This window comes from Armigeres subalbatus, chromosome 1 (genome assembly GCF_024139115.2).
Source record: "Armigeres subalbatus isolate Guangzhou_Male chromosome 1, GZ_Asu_2, whole genome shotgun sequence".
In the NCBI taxonomy this organism is placed as follows: domain Eukaryota; kingdom Metazoa; phylum Arthropoda; class Insecta; order Diptera; family Culicidae; genus Armigeres; species Armigeres subalbatus.
The window spans coordinates 247,543,087-247,555,958 of record NC_085139.1 but is presented as its reverse complement, the minus strand read 5'-3'; the positions used below and the strand labels follow the sequence as shown (position 1 = coordinate 247,555,958).

The window sequence follows — 12,872 nt, the reverse complement described above, 5'->3', positions numbered from 1 at the left end:
TCTGCTGGATGGAAGTGTCCAAACTCCAGAAATCAAGTTTACTTACCCTTCCTGTCAATTGCCCATGATCGTCGAAAAATGATCGATAAAAATCTCAAACTAACTAGTAAAAAAAATCGATTCCACAGTTTTGCCATTCCGTCCTTTTCATGAAGGACTCGTGCTATTCAGATTTGACACCACTTGCGTCATTTAGGGTGCGTGAAATTTTAGCGTGTAGTAGTTGCATTTGTGCCACGGGTGGCGCCACATACGCCAAAGCATGGGTCGCCAGTATTACATGAGAGTGAGCTATATTGTTAATATAATATATTGCAGTTTGCGTTGAGTTCGCCAAATGCACGAAGTTGCAGCAAACATGCAAAAGATCTTGCATACAGTGTTGCTGGCTATATTATCTTTTAAGAAGATTATGTTATAATCGAAATCGTAATGATTTGTCATTCCATTTAAGCAAAATATAATGAGCTCTTACTCCACATTTAATATATTGTGATAGAAAGTTATTTTTTTACAGGAAAGTATCATAAAACTAATAAATAAATTGGCACTTTCTCCTGAAAAGTAAGTAAAATATGATAGCACCACTGCTCTGATGTACACATCAAACTAAAACTAACGTGAATCCAATGAATAACACGCCTAAAACAGACGAATCAGCATGAATTTTGACAGCTCGTTCCTGTGCAAGTTGCTTGCAGGTTGTCTGCAATGCTAATTTTATTTGCAAATTGCAATATTTGATTTTATGCTCTGATTAAAGGCTACACTGCCAAAAATATCTATATAAGATATATGTGTCGCCGTTATAAATTTTTGCAATAGCTCCACCCTAATATAATCGATATAAAACCACATATAAATTAAATAATTGCTAATATGAGACCACACATAAAGTTTATTTGGATATATATTTACTATATTAGTAGTTCGCGTGGAGAACGGTTATGTGTGCACTGATATACATCATAAGTTAAATCTATGGATTTTTGCCAATAAATATGTGTGGATTTTTAGTAGTGTACTTTACACCTCGGGAAAATTTTCCGCCGGATTTTTGCCCCCGTGTATTTTAAAGGGGGCCGGGATTTTTATTTTCCGTGCCCAAATTCCGAAAACATCGCATATGCAAAAACACATGGGGAAAAAATCCGCGGACCAAATTCCCGAGGTGTGAGGCTACCTCCGGCGGAAAATTTTCCCGAGGTGTAAAGGTAGCCTCACACCTCGGGAATTTGGTCCGCGGATTTTTCCCCATGCATTTTTGCATATGCGATGTTCTCGGGATTTGGGCACGGAAAATCAAAATCCCGGCCCCATTTAAAATACACGGGAACCAAAATTCGGCGGAAAATTTTCCCGAGGTGTGAGGCAGCCTTAAGGTATTGTACTTCCAGTTGAAAACCGAAGTGAGCTCTCGCGACGATTGAGTTTTCCCTTATTTCCTGATGTCGCAACTGCATCGCGACTAGTGCGCATCTATGCCATCGCTGTGCGCCATCATGCGCACTAGTCGCGACGCAGTTGCGACAAAAGGAAATGGGAAAAAACTCGATTGTCGCGAGAGCTCACTTCGGTTTTCAACTGGAACTACAATAGCCTTAAGAGAGAGGATCATTCGCGCTATACAAAATCCTGATGGTCGACATCGACAGGCGGTGATGAAGGCTCTGCTCTGGTGAGACCGGTAGCAACGTTGGCGCTTCTTGACCTGATAGAGAGAAGTGATATTGCCTGATTTTCTCAAAATTGCACGCGGCGAACCCTTCAGGAAAGGTACCGTCGTGCTTTATGCACCCCGTTTACTTGATTCTTATGGGTGAAAAGCATTGCGGTGTATCGTTTGGCGCGGCCGTATTGTCAGATTTTCTGGATATGATACACTGCGCGGCGTTTGTAATGTTCCCAAATGGGTACTTGCACAAAACTTCACGCGGCGAATGACTGTCGAAAGGTACGGCCGCGCCAAACGATACACCGCAATGCTATTCACCCATAAGAATCAAGTAAACGGGGTGCAGAAAGCGCAGCGGTACCTTTCATGAAGGGTTCGCCGCGTGCAATTTTGAGAAAATCAGGCAATACCTTTCGACAGTCATTCGCCGCGTGAAGTTTTGTGCAAGTACCCATTTGGGAACATAACAATAGTCGCGCAGTGTATTATATTCAGAAAATCTGACAATACTCAGGAGTGGGGGAAACTCCCAATACGCTCTCCTTGCCTATAGCGGATGAGGCGTCAAATCGTCCCCGCAGAACACGCCAAACACCTGACGTGTTGAAAAAAATGAATTGACAGCTAGACAACGTTTGATGGCAGGCAGACCGACATTCCCTTTGAAGTCATATTCGGAACAATCTACACATGTAAAAGTTATTGCATTATTGCAAAGTGTTGGTATTATTCAATTTGATCAACAACTAAACAAGTGAATTTGAAGTTATATTAAGGAACGTATTGGTAACAGTACAGAGCAGAATACTGTGCAGCGTGGTTTGAAGGTAGGGGAAGGGGGGGCAATATGCCCTAGCTAAGCAATTACTGCTCTGTTGTCTTATTTGTAACGTTATTCATGGGTATTTTTACATTATGCATCAGTTAAACAAGATAGCTAGTTGATGCCATTCAAAAATTGTCAAAAATCTCAATCATATTGATAATATTCACATTTCAAAAAAGTGGTGATATTTTGTTGCCGGAAAACTTATGAGGCAAAACGCCTTTCAGCTGGCGGCTCCTAGGGAACAAAGTACCACGCGTCGGCGAATCAGCATTCTAGTATGGATAGTCCGTGGAGACGCAAGTACTTTGTAGGTTATTGCCACTAGGGCGTTTTGCCTCGCCATTATGTTAGATGTTTCTTCAAAATGTGGAAATTTTCGGTTTTTCCGACCTTCCCATGCACTATTTTGAAACTTTCTTCGCCTATCCTACATAATTTTAGATCTAGTTTTGTTACGGACATATTAATGACGGTAAATATGAGGGAAACCACAAAAGGCGTTTTGCATCGGGGGGCGTTTTGGGGCCTCTTCCCCTAATAGAAACGTAATCTACAATTGTGTTACGGATTCTGATGGCTTTTCCGCAAACGTGACCTTTAAGTGGTCTTGTTGTGTAGGGGTTATCACGCCTATCTAGAGAGTAGGAGGTTGAGGGTTCGAGTCCCTCCAAGACACGTGGATTCTTTTTCGCAAATTTCATATCAATTTGTCCATTTCGAAACATATGCTGTGCATATGCACAGCCAAGATATTTAACAAAAAAATGGTTTTCGTACGGCCGAGTTGCCGAATAATATGCAATTAATTGCAAATATAAGCATTTCGAAAACCTGGCTGTTCTAAATAAGCATTCTCAAAGCAATCATGTGAGGCATAGTCTTATAATAGCATTTTGAATGCACAATGTTGTTTTTCGTTAAGTGCAATGAAGCAGCTACATTAGTGCCAGTTTAAAGCCTGTAGTGTTCATACGTCGAACGTTGTCCAATATGGAACCATATAGCGGGGACTGTTTGTCCAATGAACTTACATTTGAGAATAGAAATCGGTACGTGCAGAATGTTTTTTTCCATTCCGACCATTGACAGGAGTACTTGTCGTTAACCTAACCCTATCACTAATTACATAGTTTAGCTACATTTTATTATTCCATTGCACTATTTTCGATGGATGCATTAAAGCAGCACTACTGTAGCTGTTTCATTGCACCTGGGTATGACGTTTGTGATGGTTGCATTCTGAGATGAGTTAGATTAAGTTTCAATGTTCCTGAAGGGGCGTAATGTTTATTTTGGGCAAAATTATTCCCACTACCATCTATCTCTTATGGGCCAGCTGGTAAGGGCGATGACAACTACAGCAGTGGGTGGCAAGAGCGCGAGTTCGAATCCCTCTCGAAAAAAAAGGGTTCCATTTCAAAAATGAAAATACAATAACGATATAATATGAAAAAAAAACTGTATAAAAAAATAATTAGAAAAAAATGCCATCAAAAAACCTTTTTCTTGTTATTAAAATTAAGCATTTATTCAGCATTTCGGATGCTGAGTAAATGCTACTTAGCAAAATCTCTACTTTATCGATAAAGTAGGATTAAGCACTTAAGAAGCCATATATTGGGCCAAAACCTGCATTAAAATAGCATTAAAGGCGACTAAAGGGCTTATTGGCATTTAATGTTTTGCAGTAAAGGCGCATATAATGCCACTTAAATGCTTTATATAATGCTTACTGGTTACCTGGGCAGTCTTTCTGCACACCGGCCGCACGCATATCTTCGCGCATAAATATCTTAGTCGATTGCACACAGCCAGCGAGTGCGAGATCTACCCCGGAGCCGACGCGACGTCCTCTTCCAGGTTCTCTGTTAAACATCACTTTTACTGGACTCTTCCGACATAAGCACTAAGTTTACGGCAAATTGTAATCTGCCGTATTTTATCAGCCTGTGGGCGCTGATAAATGGCGCTTATTCAGATGAAAAAAGTGTTCTGTAGCTAAAAAAAAAACTGGCTTATCCAGCTTAAATTTTTAGTTGGATACAACTCGTGATGATGCATCGACTCACCATTTTTCACCACGCCGCAAAGTAGTGTATGTATTTTTTGTATTTTTCGCTCAAAAACTCCACGAATTCCATACTTTGCACTATTTAACGTCCATGCTTGTGGGCTTCGTGACCGTGTGGTTAGCGACGTCAATCGTCTAGACACAAGGGCTATGGAGCGTGGGTTCGATTCCCGCCCCGGTAAGGAGGACACTTTTCGTAATCGAAAAATTCTCCACCGGTCCACTGGGTGTTATGCGTCCTGCCCGTTGTCTAGGTGTTAAGTGTTCAGTCTGTACGATGGTGTTTCTGTCTTTTTTTCATGCGGCCATGTAACCGCATATCTGTTCCATATGAATAAGAAATCCAGCAAATATGGGGCAAATATGCGGTTAGAGGTACTATACGGCGACTGGACAAATCAACGATATCTACAGAGCAAGTTTTGACCGTGTCTGTAGCTGCGAGACTTTGGCTGGCTAGTGGCTACGCAAACCGTAGAGAGCCCTACTTGCAGCCGCAACACGTCTTTCACAACACTATCAGACATAACGAGTTTTCCAAAATATTTGAATTCGTCGATAACCTCAAATCGCATCCCATCCATTTCCACCTCAGGGCCAACACGGTTTGGACGGCCCCGTTCCCTGTCAGCCGCCAGCATACAAGAATTTTTGATGATGGTTCCGTTTCTTCGCACACCAGATGTTCGAATTATACCTTCCAAAGCTATGTTGAATTGCAGATTAGCGTATCGTCCTGTTTCAATCCATTCAACGTCGCAAACGAATCGGATGTCTCACCAGGTATTTTGACGCTCGATTCGGACCCTTCCAGCGCCGAACAAATCAACCTAATAAACATTGCTGGAAAGCCATGTTCTAACATTATCCGCCACAGTTCGTTCCGTTATACTGAGTCGTACCCCTAGTAGCACAGTTTAGATTGATTTTGTTGCAGCAACTCCAATGTGACTAGACTTGGTTGCATATGAGGCGCAGTGACTGGTAAGGTCCACAATCAGATAATGAGTCCGCAAGTTGAATTCCCGGAATTTATCAAGGATAGTCGACCCGGCATACGTTGTCCTGCATAGTAGGCAATAAAGAGCGTTGTGAACTGCATATGCAAAATTTCCATACAAATCATTATTTTAGTTTTTCACTCTTTTCTCAAGTTTTCCCGTGATTTTCGCATGAGGAAACATCGTATAAACTCGTCGGAAACGATAACCGTTTTCCAACCGTTTTCGAGTTATGCGGATACGAACACAGACTATTTCATTTTTATTATATAGAAGATTTGTCACTTCTGGTCGGTTGTTGATCCTGCTCAAAAACCGCTTTAGTGTTTGTCGACAAAAATCTCCGCAAAAGGGCGACGTCTGCTGAACAGCCTTTCTCATTTCGTCTAGCGTGGGTGGCTCCACTGCTGATTCTGTGTGTGCCCTCTTTGTCCGATTGTCCATTCAGCAACAATTCAAAGTGCTCCTTCCACCTAGCGGCTACCCCTGCTCAGTCGCTGAACAGATTTTTTGGAGCTGTCATTGATAATGACGAGCTCCGGTGAGCATTTCTTGCGTATGTTGTTGATCGCCCCACGTTGGGCGCCAGTGTAACAAAAACATTCAAACAAGCCTTACAACTTCGAGCGTCGTTTCTGGCAAAACTTCCTGCTGCCTCTCTCTGTTTGGCGTAGAAAACTGCCCGTCGTATCATGTGGTTTTTCCATGACCTGCTTGAGTATAATTCGAATTTCAATAAATCGTACCGTTGCGTATGTCGACTCACTTGTTGCGTATGATCGACTAAGTAGATTATTTATCATTTGACATCATACTACAGACTTCCAAACGACGAACAATAGCATCAATAAAAACGATTAATTCACCCCACACATCTCAAGTAACAATTTCCATGCTGGTTGGATTTATTTAATTCTTATAACGGTCTTATGAAAGCAATCACCATGGCTAGTTGCTTAGTTTTATTGGCGATCTTATTGCTATTAATAAACCATTCATAAATCCGCTGAAAAAACTTCAAACGTCAAATGCCGATTGATCTTATAAGCAGCTCTGCTATTAGGTTCTGCAGCGTCTGTATCCAACCTCAAACTGATGACAGATTAGTAGTACTTCGCGTTGGACTCGGGGGCAGCCAACCAATCACGAACTCGAACCTTGTCGGAGTCCTCGTCGGAGTCAGTGGAAAGTACTACTGAACTGTCAAAAAAGTTCATTTGACGAGGACCGAATTCATTCGTGACGTCATGCTGCAGAACCTAATTGTAATGAAAGGCTTAATAAATCCTATTTTCAAAGCACGATCAAAGCTACAATTTTTAGTCATAATGTGGTCAAATGAACAACCCCAATAAGTATATTTGCATTGCAAAGAGTTAATAACGGTGTAAAATAAGAGCAATATTTTTCTGATCGAAATTCATGATGGCCATGTTGAAAATGGAGAAGCATTTTCAAGTCGGTGAAATTTTATCACTGGAATTCATGATTAAACGATATTTTCACTGCATTGAGCACTTTCTAGTTAATTGATTTAAATTACAAATATTTTGTGGTGAAATATTAATAGTTTTAGTAAACTTGTATAATATTGTTATTGTAATTATTTTCAATTCATTGCCCAGAACTATATAATTTCGCTGGCGCGTGGTGTTTATGCAAATTTTTCAGCTTTCACCATGAAATCGAACGCGCACTTCTTTTCGATTGAAGTACATCGAAAAACAAACCTGATAAAATAATATTTTGTAGTCATTCTTATCATGATTGGCATCAACAATTCATTTTGTTATTATTTTTCTGCAAATCTATTTCTCTTTTTTCAAGGCACATTTTTGACAGCTGCCGCAGCCAAATTCCCTTTTTACGGGTGGTTTAAAAAGGGTTTCAATTTACTCTTATAGAAGGCTTATAGTGGCTATCTAGAGAGGGCCACTTGGCCATATCATACTCTTATAGTGGTCATCAAAAGGTTGTCGTTTAAAAGCTGGTTTTATTAGTAGATCTTTTAATTTGATCTTGAAAACCATCCCTAGAGCGGAATAAAACTTGAAATGTTACTTGGGATGCCTTCGTAACTCGATATCATCTCTAAATCGATTAAAGGTTCCCCCAAACACACGCGACGCGACAGTCGCGACGCGATTTTATCACTTGGCGACAGCGATTCTGTCGCCGTTGGTATGGAAGCGTAAATAGAACATTGCCTGCAGCGACCCAACGATAGAATCGCTGCGACTAGTTGTCGCCGTCGCGGCGATGAAATCGCTTAGGTCTGGGGGAGCCTTAAAGGCTGCCTCACACCTCGGGAAAATTTTCCAGCGGATTTTGAGCCCCGTGTATTTTAAATGGGGCCGGGATTTTGATTTTCCGTGTCCAAATTCCGAAAACATCGCATATGCAAAAATGCATGGGGAAAAAATCCGCGAACCAAATTCCCGAGGTGTGAGGCTACCTTAAAGCTCTTCCATACGAAGAACGCTGCTGATCAACTTCAAGCGTGTATAACGCTGACGGGGCGACGATGGGGATGCAAGATGCTAGTATCTAGTCGATAAATGTGTTTTGAAAAACGAAGAAGATGTGTTTTGAAGCTCGTGCAAGCAAACTTTTGCTCTTTCTACTACTAAAGTTGAACCAATATGGCGCATTCGACTGTAATTCAGGAAACTCGGTGGATGGTAAACTGTGACAATCGAAGTGCCATCAGTCTAGCGGAGACGAAGATTGTTACATTAGTCTAGCGGAGACGATTGGTTGTTACACTAAGAGTAAACAATTGGGTCCTAAGGCACTACTTCTTTGTGGTTGCAAACAATAGCGCATCGGTCAAGAATACATGAACCGATGTTATATAAATTCTGAAAATAATCTAAGTCAATAAAAATGATATTTTCGTGTTTGAGACTTTTTAAGACTGTTTTGGGCTGAGCAACGTCTGTTGTTGCAAAAGCAACATATAAAAAAAATAACCATCAGCCCAAAACGTCAGGCCCATATATTAACTGTCAAAGGTTGAGTCAAGTGCCCTGCGATGTTTTGCTAGTACGTTTGAATCACATTATTTCGTACGTCAAACAAGACCGAAAATGTCAAGAAAGTATTTTTAATTTATTTTTTAAGTTCAAATTAAACAATGTTCCTTTCGACGTTCCGTGAAAGAAAATCAAATATCGATTCTTCATTTTAGGACCTAAATAAACATGTAGACAAAATTATGTCTTGGGCTAAAGGAAACATATGGCATCGAGTGATAAATTTACTGTACGCGGTCCCAAAGTTACTGAAAGCATCTTCAGGAGTTATTAAATTATAGGTTTTCAAAAACCCAATAAACCTTTTTATTTGTTCAAACCTGTTCACAATTACAAAAATAACCAAGCAGCTAAATATGTTATGGGTGGGAAGTATAAAATAATTCCATCGTATCTGTTAACAAAATTGTAGAGTTTATTGTATGATAAGAAATGTATTGTATTTCAGTTATTTATGTTTATGCGTTCGTTTATCTAATGATTGTAAATATGGTGGTCAGCAAAATTAATCAATACACTACACTCTTCTTGATTATTTTTTTCTAGTTTGTACATAATTAACACATAGCTAATTAACGCACTCAGCTTAGCATCATAACACGCATTTTCAGCAAACCTAAGTTTATCTTTCCTTTAGTCACTCGCTTCGTACGAATTTTCGTGGTTCCGTAGCGTTAACCTGTCAATAGCCTAGTGGTCCAGTCCCGTGAAGCCTGTAAATGTCCCTGCCTGAATGTGTAGTCAAATGCTGTAGTTATTTTACTTACCATTAGATATTGTTTTTCTTTTCAGTTGCACCCACTTGCAAAAATCCCTCGAATGAAAGGCTAAGTAATGATTTCCAAAGAGTAAAATCGATCTATGATGTATGAAAAAAGAAAAGCTATCACACACATTTCACAGAACGTAAATTTAAAAAAGCGGATCAAATTTTGAGGTTAGGATTTGTCTTCCATGTTTGGAATTGTGTGATGTCCTTTGTGTCCGTAGTCTAACGCCTCGCCTTGAGTAACTGTTGAGTAGAACCTTGGTTGTTCATCGAAGAATCATCCACATTGAGTAGTTCTATGAAGAACCGTTGAGATGTCAAACCTGATAGGAAATCGAGCGCAAATCAGAACAGTACAAACGTAGTTAACGATCTTGTGGTAGAAAGCATGCGTACTACACAAAGCCAAAAAAAGCTACAGGAAATTCGTACCGAGCCCGCGTTGGTGATGGGGCACGCTAATATAATATTGCATTGCAAAATCCTCGAAAAACCAAAAAAAAAATGCATCGCACTTTAGACTCTTCACCATCCTTTACTTTACCCTTTATTCCCCTTAGTTGAGCTCATATTTCGTTTGAAGTATTTTGTTGTTGCACAACTATTTAATTTATTCATCTAATTCGTTGCCAGTTACGCTGCTCTCACTCACTCATCTATAGTTTTCTTTTTGAATTAGTCGTAATTTTTTCCTCCAAATCAAACTACAAATTCTCTTTTCTCTGTTTCCGTTTTTTTTCTCTCCTACAAACCCATACAAACAACCAATAGGCCCGAAGAACAAACACTTTCCGCCTGGCCAAACCAACGCTGGTGCCACCGCTGGAAATCCGCAGCGCCAACTTGACGCCACCACGCGGTCGCTACCCCAGCAACCTTCCAACTCTGGTATCTCCCCGGACGCGAACCGCTCCCGCATTAATCATAACCTCGTCCTCCCCGGCCACCACGTCAACCTCTCGTCAACTAAACTCCCCTTCGGTGTCTTCATCATCATCGGCAGGATCATCACCTTCGTCCGAAACCACTATTACGACGATCGAGTCGCATTCCTCGTCCACCGCCGCAACTACCACCACCACCACCACCGAAGACGCAACTCCCTCGCGGGACCTGATCGCGGAATACCTCGCTGCCAAATGTCGAAGCCAGCAGGCGCCAGCCATCCTCGTTCCCAAGCTCCCACCATCCGGTTCTCGCGAGGAACGTCAACAGTTGGCACTGGCCTACAAACATCCCATCCTTCTGATGGACGAAGAGGAGAACGTCACCTTCTGCAGTGCCGTGTCCAGCGTCGGAAACGAGCGCAACCGCGAAGTTGAAGTTCGATACGTGGACGACAACTCGATTGAACTGTTGGACGCCAAGGAGGAGATCGGCGAAGGTGAGACGGAATCGCTGATCGTACCAAAACCAAAGATGATTGCATTTCATTCGCCGAAGGTAAGTCCCGTTAAGGCTTCGGATGAAACCGATAGCAAATGCCGACTCGTTGGCAAGGTCAATCCCAACATCCTGAAGACCTGGGAACAGCTGAGCAGTGGGACGAGTGAGAAGAACTTCTTCCATCACCGGCGGAAAAACTCCAAGAACAGTCTGATCACGGTGACGTCGTCGGAGAACAGCGAAAAGCAGAGCTGCTTGATTTTCTACCGGAATCAGTACGACGGGATGGACGTGGGGGAAGAAGCGAACGATTTCCGCGTGATGAAGATTCGACACCACCACGGCGAGTCAATGAGCGAGAGTTCCATGACCATTGCCGATCTGGACGGGGAGGAGGATGAGGAAGATGAAGAGGCGGATATCGAGCAAGTGGTACCAACGGCGACGATTTCGATCACGACATCGACGGCAACGGCAACGACGGCGACGACCACGGCCACTGCGACGGATACGGCCAGTTCCGAGGGCTGTTACGATTTCTACGACAGCATCGACGACAGCAGCGCCGCCAATCGGGTGGGATGCGATCGAGAGACGGAGGATGAGGACGAGTACGCGCTGGCGGCCGGCGAAGGCCTGGCCGATTTTAACTCGCTGGACCGCAAGCGGCTGATGTGGTCGATCGACGTGGAATGAGGGTGGAGGGGTAACCGGATAAGTATCACGAGGGGAAAATAATCAGTATTGTTGAAAGTACGTGTTTGTTTTAGAGCTACTATTTATGAATCTGTTCGTGTGTATTTGTTTCCTAAAATAAAGGCGCAAGAGTTGTCAGTTGAAAGATGTTTGGGGAAAATCCAGGCGGGTGCTAAGCTGTCAAATTTTTGTTGCCACCAATCGAGCGAATGCCGACGGCACTAACACCAAGCCGTAGTCTATGAAAAATAAACACTGCAGTGAGTGAGAATGTTCTGAAACGCACAAAGTTTGGATAATGCAAGAAACAACTGTTTCTGCTCACCACAGAGTTTCTTCTACCAACATAATTATTTATCTGCATATTTCGCGTAAGGAATAAAGTGAAAACACTACATATTCACGGGTTTGGTGTATTTTTGTTCGTTGCGATCTTTAATTTAATATGTGCTTTCGACACCACTCTCTCTTGTAAAAACGGTAAACAATACAAATTTTTACAAATACCACCACAATTTATAATAGTACTAGTCGACCCGGCAGACGTTGTCCTGCGTAGTAGGCGAAAGTTCCCATGTGAAATTTCCATACGAATCCTAATTTTAGTTTTTTACGATTTGCACAACCTTACGCGTAATTTTCGCATGAGGAAATATCATATAAACCCGTCGGAAACGGTAACGAACATATCTGCTGAAGAAATGAAGAAAATCCATCCAGCCGTTTTCGAGTTATGCGGATACGAACACAGACCATTTCATTTTTATATATATAGATATGAGCATTTTGACATTGGAGTATAAATTTATGCGCCAAAAAAGAGGGTACTGTCATACTTGCCAAACTCCATATAAAAAAAAATCCGTTGTCCCCCCTCTGGGAAAATCAAGATCGAAAAAAAATAAATCTTGTTGGTCGCTTACCTCTGTTGAACTTTGACCACCGTACGCTTTTTTTGTCATTTGTGAGACCAATTTGAAATTCTTTTGGACTTCTGAACTAAATTGGTTCGGACTTCCAAACGGAATCCCTTTTGGGCGTTTTAACGGAATCCTTTTGTGATTGATTTCGGAAGCTCAACATGATTGCGTTAAAGCCCAAAAGAATTCCATTTGGAAGCCCGAAAGGATTCAGTTCAAAATCTCAAAAGGGTTAAATCCGAAAGTCCAAAAGAATTCCACTTGGAAGCCTTCAAAGATTTTTTTCTTTCGTAAAAAAGTACTTTCCGTTCGTTTTGGTTTGCGAACAAAATTGTTTTGGCTTCTTAATAGAATCCTTCTGGGCCTTCGAACGAAAAGGTTTTTTTGGGCTTTCGAACGAAACTCTTTAGAGTTTCTTAGTAGAATTATTTTGGGTTTCCGAACGGAATCGTTTTAAGCATCGGAAGGGAATCTTTTTGGACTTTCTAAA

The 12,872-nt window shown here is 41.6% G+C and overlaps 1 pseudogene; it reads left to right on the top strand.

Moving 5' to 3' along the window:
- The window catches only part of LOC134207182 (uncharacterized), a 64,213-nt pseudogene extending 51,915 nt beyond the window's left edge, over window positions 1-12,298 (top strand).
- The last annotated feature ends 574 nt before the right edge of the window (window positions 12,299-12,872 follow it).